Source organism: Lutra lutra, chromosome 1 (genome assembly GCF_902655055.1).
Source record: "Lutra lutra chromosome 1, mLutLut1.2, whole genome shotgun sequence".
In the NCBI taxonomy this organism is placed as follows: Eukaryota; Metazoa; Chordata; class Mammalia; order Carnivora; family Mustelidae; genus Lutra; species Lutra lutra.
Window position 1 is genome coordinate 73,522,078 of NC_062278.1, and position 14,290 is coordinate 73,536,367.

At 36.2% G+C, this 14,290-nt stretch overlaps 1 protein-coding gene and 1 long non-coding RNA gene across 4 annotated transcripts in view; one reads left to right on the top strand and one right to left on the bottom strand.

The window, feature by feature from the left end:
- Positions 1-14,290, bottom strand: part of PLSCR4 (phospholipid scramblase 4) — a 148,390-nt gene that overhangs the window by 63,739 nt on the left and 70,361 nt on the right. The window lies entirely within an intron of this gene.
- The window catches only part of LOC125098418 (uncharacterized), a 35,665-nt gene that overhangs the window by 17,939 nt on the left and 3,436 nt on the right, over positions 1-14,290 (top strand). For both annotated transcript variants that reach the window (XR_007126820.1, XR_007126822.1), the window contains 2 exons: positions 5,867-5,988; positions 13,094-13,214. This is a non-coding gene — a long non-coding RNA (uncharacterized LOC125098418). The remainder of the gene's footprint in view (positions 1-5,866; positions 5,989-13,093; positions 13,215-14,290) is intronic.

Here is a 14,290-nt window from a genome sequence, read left to right on the forward strand (position 1 = left end):
ATTCAAGATTCAGACATTAATTAAATACAAAAGTCCTAAATTTAAAAAAACTGGCTAAAATGATCTTCAATTATATGAGGAAAAAACTAAATGCTCAAGAATAGCCAGGGAACATGTTGGATATGTAATTTAAGAGTTTATAGTTATAAGCTATTGAATATCTTTTTACATGACTCGATAAAAAATGATTTTGTAGACCATGTCTCTTAGCCTTCAGAATCAAAGTTATTTGTGCAACTCACTTGTATGTACTCATAAAGATATGACAACTATTAAAAGTTTGTTAATCTATTTTCTACTCTGCTGCTGTTCAGTCCCCATAATATATTTCTTCCTATCATAATTACACTGTGATGAGTTTTAAATCTGGGGGACATTAGACTACCAAAAGTGGGTTTGTTTATAGCCTCTAAAAATAAATAATACAAAATAATAGAGCATTTAAAAATGTCTGGTTACTTCCAGTGAATATGTAGAACTTGTTTGCTTTCAATGTTTGTGTATATATTTCTGTTTAAGTGTATGTTATCTGTGGATTTAAAGCCTTCCAATATTACAAGAGAGAAACTGTCCATTCCCATTCTAACCCACTGAACTTAGATTTTTTTTTGAACTTCTATGTCTCCAGTCCATTGATTCTTGTTAGGTTCATATAGGAAATATTTTCAATGTTTTTCTGATTGTGAAAATGATCCATATATATTATAAAGATAGAAACAACAGAGAAGAGAGGGAACTGGTCTGTCACATGAAAACACACACTTAAAAAACACATACAAATGAAGGACAGAGGAGCAATTCAAGTCATTCTTAATTTCAAGGGTGTATTTACCACACACAAAACAAATAAATCCAGGCTGGAAATATGTGAAATTCAGATGTGGCAGCCTGGTCTGGTTGACTGCATTTCAATTAACCAACCTGTGCCGATATACTGTGTCAACGTCTGGACCCCAGGCCTATATATATTTCCTTTTTGGATTGAGAACATGCACCAGACACCATCTATCTTCCTTTTACCTCCTTTCTCTTCTGTCTGCTCCCATCGTTTTGAAATGACCATGCTGGTATCTTTAACTTCTTTATTTTTATTTCTGCTTAGCCACAGTTTGGGCTTATCCCCCTGATCCAAAAAAAGTAATCTCTTTTTTCCATTTCTCCCATACACCACGGAGATTCTTCTCTTCTCTCCTCAACGGAAAAGCATTTCTATCTTATTTTCCATTTATTTCTCAACTGCTTGCAATCTGGCTTACTTTCTTAATTCTCCATGGAAATGATTCTGGCACAGTTCACCAATGACCTCTGTATTTCCAAATTCAATGGAAACAATTAAGTCTTTATTTACTGACCTTTCATGGCTCTCTACTCCCTGACATCACACCCTCCTGGTTCTCATACTTCTGTAGTTCTTTACCTCTTTCACAACTTTTTTTTCCACATAACCCCTAAATGTCCATGTTACTGGGTATGTTACTAGGACATGTTACTGGGTATGTTACTGGACAAATCCTTATTGGATAATCTCACCTTTTAATTGTTTTCGATGACTACCCATGTATTGAAATTCCCAAACCTCTTGATCGCACAGAGAATTCTGTCCTTAGCTATAGATTCACATATCCTGTCGCTTCCTCAACATATCCATCTGGGCCTGAAAGTGGTATCTCAAACTCAACAGATTCAAAATAAAATTGGTATTACTTCAGGCATGTTTTTGGTACATTCCCTTTTTTGACACGGTGGCACTATAATGCACTTAGCGAGAAATCAGTTTTCCTTGAAACATCTTTATCTTCCATGAACTTATTTATTTATTTATTTATTTATTTATTTAAATCTATTTCGAGAGAGCAAGTGAGGGGAGGGGCAGAGGGATAGAGAATGTCCAGCAGACTCCATGCTGAGCATGGAGCCTGATGTGGAGCTCAATCCCACGACCCTGAGATAATGATCTGAGCCAAAATCCAGAGTTGAATGCTCAACTGACTGAGCCACCCGGGCACCCCCACTAACTCACTTCTAAGCAGTTGCTCTATGTGTGTAGATCTTGCCTTTCAAGTGACTTTTTTCTTTTTTCCCCTTTAATACCACAAAGGTATTCAAACCATCTCCACTGTATACATAGTCCTAATTATGTAACCAAAATACATTTCAAACCACATTAGTCCCCTGTGTAAATCCTTCAGTGCCTCACTCACACATGCAGAATAATGGCCAACCTCCTCCTAGAAGGCCTCTCTGTCATCCCTTCTCCCATCACTTTCACTGCTGTGTTCATCAGAACCCATTGCTAGCAAACTCCTCATATACTGTGCTATTTGTCATTCCTCTTCCTCCTTTCACATCATCTCCTTTTTCTGGATCTTCTTCTACTCATCCATCTTCTATTTCTTTTGTTTACCTGGGCAACTCCTATATAAGACTTGGTTCAGGCCTTATTCCAAAAGCCTTTCTAACCCTTCTCTTTGCTAGTCTTCCTTCATCTCATTAGTTTAAATACTTTTTATGGATTCTCCAGTGCCTCTCCTTATCATCATCCTCCACACAGTAAATACAATTAGGTTTGCAGGCTCACAGGCAGACTGTGTCCAAGTTGGCACCCATAGAATCCTTGTTCTCGGCACAGTGGCTGGCACATGGTTGGATTCAATGCATATCTTGAATGGACAAATGCTGGTATCTTTTACTAGATTTCTTGAATGGAAAGTAGCATAGGCATTGTGGTCAAGGACATACTGTTCCATTTTTCTGATTTTCACCTCTTTTCAATTATATTAAGATCCAAGAACATTTGAAAATGTTCTGAGAACAGATCAACGATACACTGAAAACAAATTAACAATACACTGAAGACATATTTGTTAAGTTAAATGTTTGTATGTCAGTTGGTGGTAATTTTTTCCTCCATTACTTTGGTACAAATCCAAATAAGAGGTTAAAACCATTGTTTTATTTAACCGTGTTTACACATTCCTGTTCCTTTACCTTGCAGAGATTTTCAACAAACTTAGAATGTTCTTGGACATGCAACTATGATACAATCTACCACAAAATTAGCTATGAGCTGGACATGGTCTAGTAATATCCATTACATGTTTATTTTACATTTTAATATATATCTGTGCTCTGCTAGGCCTGAGCCAAGTCCTTAATAATTTGCTTAAATGATTGCCTTGAGTAAATTGAGTCATGACTGAGCTTCATACTGGTAAGGAAAAAAAATCAGAATGTATTGTCAACTACATCTCACATGTCTTTAAAATTAGCTGTAGAACAAAACCATTTTAGATGATTTAAAGAAAGCACTTCATGTAAATCTTATCATTAAATTCAGAAAAATATAATTTTTTGGAATATGCCTTTGATATTCCTGATAACTCTGAATTCCTCAGACTAGAAAATAAACTCACTTTCTCATACCAGCGGGTGCTAACATCATGCTTTTCAGATGGAGAGAACTACATAATCCCTCCGCTGCTCCCTTGTGCTCCCTTGGATCTATAGTGTCTTAATAATATCATCATTTGTGATTATGCTGGAAGCCAAGGCTGGGAGATGCAATTTCATTTTCAGTTCTCTATATCCACAAAAATTTTGTGTTAACATCTAAGGAGCTTAGGTATACCGGTTCCTGTCACATACTTTCTCCTTGATTTTTTAATGTATCCCAACATACATTTTAAAAAACAGACTTATCTAGGTAGATTTTACATACCATAAAAATCACTCTTCCAAAGAGTCCTGTTCAATAGTTTTTGGTATATTCAGAGAGTTGTGCAACCATCACCACCGAGAGGTAATAATAAGCCCCAAACACACACTTTGGTTGTCATCTCAGACCATCCCTATTCCTATGTTCCTGGCTTGCTAACTCTTAAATTCCATCTCCATCTGTTTCCTGACCTTTGATCCTTTCTCTCATTTAACACTTGCTTCTGCCCTGGGGACTTGGCATTTATATTTCCTCTCTGATTTCTGACAGTCATTAAAGATTTCAACTTAGAATTGCTTACCAGATTTCTCTCACCAGTTACTCCTGGGAGTTCTGCGGCCTTAGCTGTTCCTTAAAAATCTATCCATGCATACAACGCACCCGAACCACTCCAGACAGTTAACTGTTTCCCATTAGAGGGTCATTGAAACATTTTGCTTCCAAGTTTTGTTTTTGTGGACTTCAGTCCTTGATGAAGCTATAGCAACATGAATAAACTCAGATCTCTCTTACATGGCTTGTGAATCAAGAGGTGAGGGAATAAAATAAGGATCTTGATTAGAAGAAATCTAGAGCATGACTTCGGAAACTGGGAATTGCTTCAAAACCAAGCACATAAAGATATGAGGTACACCCAAGTGAGGCACAGATGAATTGTCTGTGGGTCCTAATTTTAGATTATCCTTCAAGACTTTGCATAGATACATACAGAATGAACCACATCTCAGTGTTCATATTGGAAATAGGTGTGGGTGTTTAGGGAGAGTTCATGATTGTCACCTTGAGAGAAACAATTACTTTGTGTTTTTTATTGGTAAAATGAGGTGAATAATTCTTGCCTCTCTTATCCAACAATGACTTAAGTGTTATCTTGTAAAGATTGGGGGCACACAGCAGCAAGCATCACATAATGCATGTGGGAATTCACAGAGTGTCAGCAGCAGCACGAGTGTTCCATTTTTGCAATTTCCTAGAGAGGTGGGTTGGACAGTGGGTCTGGGTACTGACCCCTCTGCTGCTCTCTATTTAATGGAGATAACGTAACAGTGATCTTGCTCAGGAAATAGATACTTTGAGCCTCGGAGCCAGTTTTTTAATGATGTACCAGAAAATCCAGCTTTCTAGTACCTGGAGACAGTGCTAGGAAGTTGCCATCCTACCCAGAGAGAGGTCCACAGGCAGGAACCAGTACTGTTATTTTATAGGGGAGTGACAGATAAAAGGTAAGCGAAAGGATGTTTAGAATTGCTAAACACTATGTACATTAAAATCATCTGTCTATGAATACCAAAAGTAATGGTGAAAGATTACTATGAATATGATATGTGGAATATATGAAGTCCATGATATTATGTTCTTTAATTCTAAATATATAACTTTTGTTTAAATAATAAATGGTTCTGATCTTAAAATGATCTGTATGGTTAGTTTCACTTGTGATTGGCAGCTCACAACTGGGATGAGGAATGAAACTGATGGCCAAGAAGGGAGGAAAAAAAAGAAAAGCAAAAAATTGTTTCAGTTCTGTAATTCTTGTTGTAAAACTATTAGCAAGATTTAAAATCAATACTTTTTATAATTCTTACTTAATAATACATGCAGTTAAATAACTGTAAATTCACCAGAATAAAATTCCCATGTGTAATTCATGAGATGCTGGACCTTGCAATGGAAGTATAATTTGCATGGCTACATTTCAGTGAGGAAACTGAAAAAAACTTGCCCCAAATCCAAAAGCTGATGAGCAATGGGGCCAGGACTCAGATCTGCATTTATTACCATCTGTGATTTCCTATACCAGACAGAAATGTGGACTATTTAGCTTACTTCAGTATTTAAAGTGACACTGGCCAGGACGGGCTTCCAGAGCTCCAGAATAAGTATAAATGCACAGGACACCACATGTAGTTTAGAGTCTGCTGTTTTCTTCCTGAAATTCTTCATACTTTTTAACAAGGGACCTAGCACTTCAGGTTTTCCCTGGACCCAGAATTATGTAGCTGGTCCTGCTTCTGGAGAAGTTCTGGATAGCTCTTTTTAAAGAGTCTTCATGTTTATAATGGGTGTCATAAACTTTAGACTTATCAACTAGCAAAATTGTTCCTGGATACCTTTGGGACTGATTCATTTCTTTTCATTTTGGTAAAACAGCTTCACCTCTCAGATATCAGTTTTCTCTTTACGGAGAATTCTACTCATAGACCCTGAGTGTGCTCACTTATTGCTGAAGTGTTACCACCTATGATGATGCTTCTGGAGTTCTCCAAAGGAAGGTACATCCCTGGTTCTTTCTTTCTTTTTTTTTTTTTTTAAATATTTTATTTATTTATTTGACTGACAGAGATCACAAATAGGCAGAGAGGCAGGCAGAGAGAGAGAGAGAGAGAAGAAGGGAAGCAGGCTCCCTGGTGAGCAGAGAGCCCGATGTGGGGCTCGATCCCAGGACCCTGGAATCATGACCTGAGCCAAAGGCAGAGGCTTTAACCCACTGAGCCACCCAGGCGCCCCTCCCTGGTTCTTTCTATAGTTACCTAGAATGGCCTTCTTTGGGCCTTGCGGAAACCACAGGACTTGGGACAGATATAACTTCCTCTAGTTTCCTGAAAGGATAATTTGACCCTTTTTAGCAGTTATCTTCAAAATACAAAAGCTGAGAGATAGGGGGAGAGAAAAACTACAACACTATTTCTGAACTGCGTTCTACCTAGAAAGAGTGCATTGATCTCTCACTGCGGTCCTACAGCACCCGATAGAAACATCCTTAATTGCTGTTAGGGTGACCTGTGATGCTGGACACAAAGAATTGCACCAAGAAGGGAGCAACACGCAGGACAGAGTTTATTCAATCTCCAAGGAAGGAGAGGGGCCAGACATTCTAGAGAAATGCTGCCTCAAGTTTTCTGTTAGGCTGGGCATTTTAAGGGGTTTTGAAGGATGTGAAAAGGTTGCAGTTGCCCCCATGGGAGTGGAGGGAGAGTTATGAAGTGGGGGGGGGGCAACTCTTGGCCAGGGATAGCAGGAGGTGGCAGGTTTCTTGAGGAGCTTGTCTGGGATATGGATTGTGGTCAGCCTAAAGAAGAATATGTTTTGTAATTGGGGTCTGTTTACTAGGAATGTAGGGTCGCATAACCTAGGAGAATGAAGCATTAGGGCCACATGCAGACACCTGTGAGTTTTGTGTGTAAGCTTGGTTGGGCAGGGGGTGGGGGATGGAGGGTTTGAATGGATTCCTTTCTATTGCCCTTATCACCTGGAAGATGTGTAAATGTGTTTCTCCTCTACCAGACTTCTTTAAATAGTAGAATATTACCTTGTTCATTTTTTTTTAATCTTTGGAGTTCCAATATTTAAAAACATTTTGATGAAGTATGGTGAAATGGAATGAATTGCCAAAGTCCCCTCCCCTGCCATATTCCATGACTTTGGCAATTACATATTTTAATCCCAATTATTTGTTTTTCAGGTAAGTTATGTGAAAACTTTGCCCAACCCCAAATAAAACTTAATGAATCCCCAAAATGGGTGTGTAAGTGCTTCATTACCTAAAAGCAATGTTTCCAATTAGTTTCTGCTTCTGGGTTTTATTTTTCTCAACGTGATTTAGCTAATGTTTTAGCTAAAGAGAAAATGAGCCACTGATTAAATTAATGTCTTAGCATAAGACAAAGTCAATCACTATTAGCATAAACTCTTCTTCAACAGCATTTGACAAAAAGGACTGCTTTTTGTACTGCTGACAAAAAAGTACTGCTAATTATCTAGTCAACTATAGATACAGGTATATTCCAACTACAGTTGGAATATGGCACTCATATTAAATAAGAGTGTCTCTTGAAAGATAATGTGATTAAGGCCATCTTCTTATAGAAGAGGAAGATTTTTCTAGATGAGACTATGTAATTTTCAAAAGTGGTAGGATCAGGATCCAAACTCATCAGTCAAAATCCTGTGACTACTTAAAAAATTTAAGAGGAAATAGTAATACCAATCTTAGAGCATTCTATCAGGTAACAAAGCATGATTTCTCTTTTACTCTGCCAGGGCTGCTATCACAAAATACCACAGACTGGATGAAGCAACAGAAACTTGGGGTGCCTGGGTGGCTCAGTGGCTTAAACCTCTGCCTTCGGCTCAGGTCATGATCTCAGGGTCCTGGGATCGAGCCCCGCATCGAGCTCTGCATCGGGCTCTCTGCTCAGCAGAGTGCCTGCTTCCTCCTCTCTCTCTCTCTCTCTGCCTGCCTCTCTGCCTACTTGTGATCTCTGTCAAATAAATACATAAAATCTTAAAAAAAAAAAAAAGCAACAGAAACTTATTTTCTTGCAGTTTTGGAGTCTAGTTCTTGGTGTTCTCAGCTGCCGGTTTCTGGTGAGAACTTTCTTCCTGGCTCACAGATGGCTGCCTTCTCCCTTTGTCCTCACCTGGGCTTTCTTCTGAGCACATGTGCAGAGAGAAAGCTCTCTCACATATCTCTTTCTTTTTGTAAGGACATACCAGTCCTATTGGATTAGGGCTCCACCCCTTTGGCTTCATTAACCATAATTATCTTCCGAAAGGCCCTATCTCCAAGCACAGTTACACAGGGCTGAGGGTGGGAGGTAGGACTTTAACATGAATTTTGCAGGGGCCTAATTTGGTCCATAAAAATCTCTAACTTGTTTGATGAGGTCAGAACAGAGGTATTTTGGAGCCTTCTTGCACTGGCTCACAGGAACCAACCGTGAGCCTCTCTTCCCAACTCTGCATTCAGTGACTTAAAATCAGCTTCAATGGGAGTACTGACATGTTCAAAATCACCAACTACTATCATTCAGTGGCATCTAACATATATTATCACTGAGTCCATATGAATGTGATTATAAATCCATAATCACATATAATAATCACCACTGTATAACAAATAAAAGTAAATAAATAATAATGTTAACAAATGTTGCATATATATATATATCAGTGAAACATTAAAGATTTGGAAATCATAAGAAAAATGAAATCTCATTTGCATTTTCTCTTTGATTAAATTTATCTCGAAGATTGTGTTCAACTTGATCAGTGAAATGGGTTTTGCAAAAAAATAACTAATAAGAGATATGCATTGGCTTTTCCCAATATTTAGTTATAAAAATTTTCAAATATACAGAAAAGATGAAATACATTACAGCAAACACCCATATACCCATTATTTACACTTTATAATGATCATTTTACTACAGTTGCTTCACCATATACCCATCCATCTATCCCTCTACCCATCAATCAAAGGTTCTTAATTTTTTAATGCATTTCATAGTAAGTTGAAAACACCAGTACACTTCCACTAGATACTTCAGAATGCCTGTGATTAACTATCTGATATTTGTATTGGGCTCCTTTTTTTTTCTTAAAAAGTAAAATTCCCACATGGTAAAATGTATAAATCTTAAGTGTACCATGTGATGAGTTCTTACAAATATATACTTGCATAACCTAGACCATTATCAAGATATTGAACATTAGCCTCAGCACTGAAATCTTCCTCATGCCTCTTCCAAGTAAATTCCTACCCCACCCTTTATAGGCATCACAACTGTTCTGATTTTTTTTCTTACTGTAGAAAATTGCTGCCTCCTTATTGATTCTATGAATGGAAACAATACACTATGTACTTTAAGTATGGAGCTTTTTTCATTCAGCAGATTATTTTGAGATTAGTCCATGCCGTTGTATGTACCAATAGTTCATTCTTTTCATTAATATGAAGTGTTCCACTGTATGGATATAGGACAATTTCTTGATCCATTGTCCTCTCATGGAACCCCAAGCTATTTCCAGGCTTTAGCTGTTACAAATAAAGCTCTATAAACATTTTTGTCAAGTGTTTTTGTGGACATATGCTTTCACTTCTCTTAGATAAATACTTAGGAATTGAATTACTGTGTCAAAAAATAAACATATGCTTAGTTTCATAAAAAATTGCCAAAGTTTTTTCCAGTGTCGTTGTACCATATTGCATTCCCATCAATAATGTATGAGAGTTACAACTACTCCACATTCTCTCCAACAGTTAGGTCATTTGTTAACTCATTTTTTGTTTGTTTTAACCATTCTGATGAGATGTGTGGGTATCTTTTTGTGATTTTAATAGCCATGTTCCTGCCACAAAGCAATACTGAACATATGTACATATGTTCAGTATTGAACTTGGATCTCTTCCTTTGCCAAACATCTATTGAAATATTTTGCTCACTTCAATTTATTTCTTTTTGTCTTTTAATTAAGTTTTAAGAGGTCTTAAAATATATTATGGCTAGCAGGGGCGCCTGGGTGGCTCAGTGGGTTAAACCTCTGCCTTCGGCTCAGGTCATGATCTCAGGGTCGTGGGATCGAGCCCCGCGTCGGGCTCTCTGCTCGGCAGTAAGGCTGCTTCCTCCTCTCTCTGCCTGCCTCTCTGCCTACTTGTGATCTCTCTCTCTCTGTCAAATAAATAAATAAAATCTTTAAAAAAATTATATATATATATATATATAAAATGGCTAGCAGTCTTCTCTCAGACACATGTTTGTAAATATTTCTTTGAGTGACCTGTTCATTTTTTAAAACATCTTTTGATGACAGAACTTTTTACTTTTCATGAGGTCTAATTTATCATCTTTTACTTATATGGTTATTGCCTTCTTATTTCTGTCTACAAAATCCTTGCTTAGACCTGAATTATAAAGATATTATACTGTCCTTATGTTTTAAGCTTTATAGATTTAGCTAATATATTTTAGTTTATGATCTACCTTAATTTTTGTGTATAGTATTAGATAGTCTTTGAAGTTAATTATTCCCATATGGATATCTGGTTGTTCCAGACCATTTGTTGAAAAGATTTTCTTAATTGCCTTTGAATTCTTTTGGCACCTTTGTCAAAACTTAATTTACCACCCAGGTATGATTGTATATTTGGACTCCCCATTCTTTAGACTGATCTGTTTATTAATCCTATGCTAGAGTCACCTGTGTGGCTCCGTGGGTTAAGCCTCCAACCCTTGATTTCGGCTCAGGTCATGATCTCAGTGTCCTGGGATTGAGCCCTGTGTGGGCCTCTGTGCTGGCTACAGAGCCTACTTGTCCCTCTCCCTCTGCTCCTTCCCCAACTTGCTCTCTCTCTCTAATAAATAAACAAAATCTTAAAAAAAAAAATCCTATACCAGTTTCACATCATCTTGATAACTATAGGTTTACAGCAAGTCTTGAGTTTAGCAAGTGTAAGGTCTCCAAATCTGTTCTTTTTAAAGATTGGTTTAGATATTCTAGGTCACTTATGCTTCCATATAAGCATTAGAATCAATTTCTACCAAAACGCCTCTTGGGATTGTGTTGGATTGAACTGAACCTATAGACCAATTTGAAGTGAATTGATATCTTAATGGCTCTGGGCCTTCAAAATCAATGAACTCCATTAAATGGACTCCAATCATGTAGGTCTCTTTTATTAACTTCCATCAGCGTATTATAGTTTCCAGGGTAAATGTATTTTATATCTTTTGATAAATTTATCTCCAAATATTTTGTTTTTTGATCCTATTCTAAATAGAAATATTTCTGTAATTTCATTTTCCATTTTTTTTGGTATTAATGTATATAAATGCAGTTGATTTTTAATTGTATCCTGTGACCTTGCCAGCTCATTTATTATTTTTGGTATCTTTATTATAATGTCCTTAGTTTTTTTTTTTATGTTAAAAATTTTGTCATATTGAGATAGTGAGATGTTTGTTTATTTTTGAATTTTAGGCCTCCTAAATATTTTATTGCCTTACAGTAATTAGTTAGGACCTTTAGTACAAGGTTCAGTAAAAGTGGTGGAAGAGGGTATTCTGGTTTTTCTCAGATCATAGTGGAAAAGCATTAAATATTTCAACATTAAGTAGCTTCTTCAATACCATTTGTCAGGTTGAGAAAGTTTTATTATTCTTAGTTGGCTGAGAGTTGCCATGAATACATGTTGAATTTTGTCAAATTTTTTTTTTTGTAATCTGTTGAAATGATCTTACTGACTTTATCTTTTATTGTTAGTATGGTGAATTACATTGGTTGATTTATGATTGTCAAACCAGCCTTATATTCTTAGGATGAAATCCCTTGATCAAGATGTATTCTCTGTGTATCACTGGAGTTGATTTGTTAATAGCTCATTAAAAATCTTTTGTGACTTTAAGAGAAATATTGGTTTAGAGTGGTTTTGGTAATATTTTTTATCAGGTTTCAATATAACAATTATATTGGCTTTATAAAATCAATTGTAAAGTGTTTCTTTCCTCTGTATTTTCTCAATAATAGTGGTGTGATTTCTTTCTCAAATGTTTGATAGAATTAATCAGGGAACCATCTTGACCTGGAAATTTCCTTGTGGAAGGATTTCAATAAGAAATTCAATTCCTGTGTTAGATACAGGATCATATACATTTTCCATTATATCTTGCATTAGTGTTTTTTTTTTTTTGAAGATTTTATTTATTATTTGACAGAGAGAAACAGTGAGAGAGGGAACACAAGAAGGAGGAGTGTGAGAGTGAGAAGCAGGCATTCCACTGAGCAGGGAGCCAGACACGGGGCTTGATCCAAGTACCCTGGGATCATGACCTGAGCTGAAGGCAGACACTTAACAACTGAACCACCCAGGAGCCCTTTGCATTAGTTTTTGTAAATTGTATTCTTAAGACATTCAAATATAGCTGTATTTTCAATACATTGATCTATTTTATCTTGTTTGTTCAATTCCTGATAATAATAATTTATTTTTTTCTTTTTCTTTGTGGTAAGTCTAGTTAGGTTTATTAATTTTGTTGATGGTTTCCATTGTTAATATTTCACTGAATGCCAACATATTTATTTTCTTCCTTATGTATACTTTAAGTTTTTACTTCCTTAGATGGGGTCTTAAATGATTCTCTCTAAAGAAATGTTTCTAATATAAATAGTTGAAAATATAAATTTTCCTGAAAGTATGACTTGAGATGCACTGTGCAAATTTTGGCATGTTGTATTGTTATCATTCATTATAATTTCCTTCTTGATGTCTTCTTTTATCCACAGATTATTTAGAAATGTGTTATTTAAATTTTCAAATATTACCAGTATAAAGATATTTTATTACTAATTTATAAGTTAATTCAACAATGGTTAGAGGGTATACTCTGTATGATTTCAATTCTTTTAAGTTTATTGAGACTTGTTTTATTGCTGGCATATGATATATCTTAGTGAATGTATTATTTGTAATAAAAAAAGAGCATGGATCTTGTAGTTCTTGGGTATAATGTTCTATAAATATCAATTAGGTTAAGTTAGTTAATATTATTGTTCAGATCTTGGCTATCTGTCTATCATCTCTCTATTTATTGTTCCTAGTGTTCTATCAATTGCTGAGAAGCTTCTTCAATCTTCAACTGTGATTGTGGAATTGTCAATTTCTTCTTTTAATTCTTTCAAGTCTCTTCTTGAATGTGGAGTTCTGTTTTTGAAGATTGGTGTAAGTTTTTATATTTATATTCTTATTCAAGATAAAGTGAAATATTTTATTATAACATGTCCTTATTTATCTTTGATAATATCTTTTTCTTGAAAACAACTTTACGTGATATTGATTATTACCTCTCCAGCCTTCTTACGCTTACTGTTTGCTTGGTATATATTTTCATCCATTAATTTGTCTTTCTGTATCTTTAAGTTTTCATCGAGTGTAATAATAGTTTCAGGTGTACACTATAGTGATACAACACTTCCATACATCACCTAGTACTCATGACAAGTGCAGTCCTTAATACTCATCACCTATTTAACCCATCCCTCTCTAACCTCCCTTCTGGTAACCATCAGCATGTTTTCTGCAGTTAAGAGTGTATTTCTTGATTTACCTCCCTCTCTCTTTTTTTATTCCTTTGTTCATTCGTTTTGTTTCTTAAATTCAAGTGTGAGTGAAATCATATATTTGTCTTTTTCTGACTGACTAATAATTTGGCTATTGTAGATAACAGTGCTATAAACATTGACATGCATGTATCCCTTTGAATTAGTATTTCTGTATTCTTTGAATAAACATCTAGTAGTGCTATTACTGGATCATAGGGTAGTTCTATTTTTAACTTTTTTTTTAAAGATTTTATTTATTTATTTGACAGACAGAATTCACAAGTAGGCAGAGAGAGAGGAGGAAGCAGGCTCCCCACTGAGCAGAGAGCCCAATGTGGGGCTCGATCCCAGGACCCTGGGATCATGACCTGAAGGCAGAGGACCCTGGGATCATGACCGAAGGCAGAGGCTGTAACCCACTGAGCCATCCAGGCGCCCCCTATTTTTAACTTTTGAGGGACCTCCATATTCTTTTCCAGAGCAGCTGCCCTAGTTTGCATTCCCACCAACAGTGTAAGAAGGTTCCCCTTTCTTCCCATCCTTGCCAACACCTGTTGTTTCTTGTGTTGTTGGTTTTAGCCATTCTACCAGGTATGAGGTGATATATCATTGTAGTTTTGATTTGCATTTCCCTGATGATGAGTGATGTTGAGCATCTTTTCATGTGTATATTGGCCATCTGTATCTCTTCTTTGG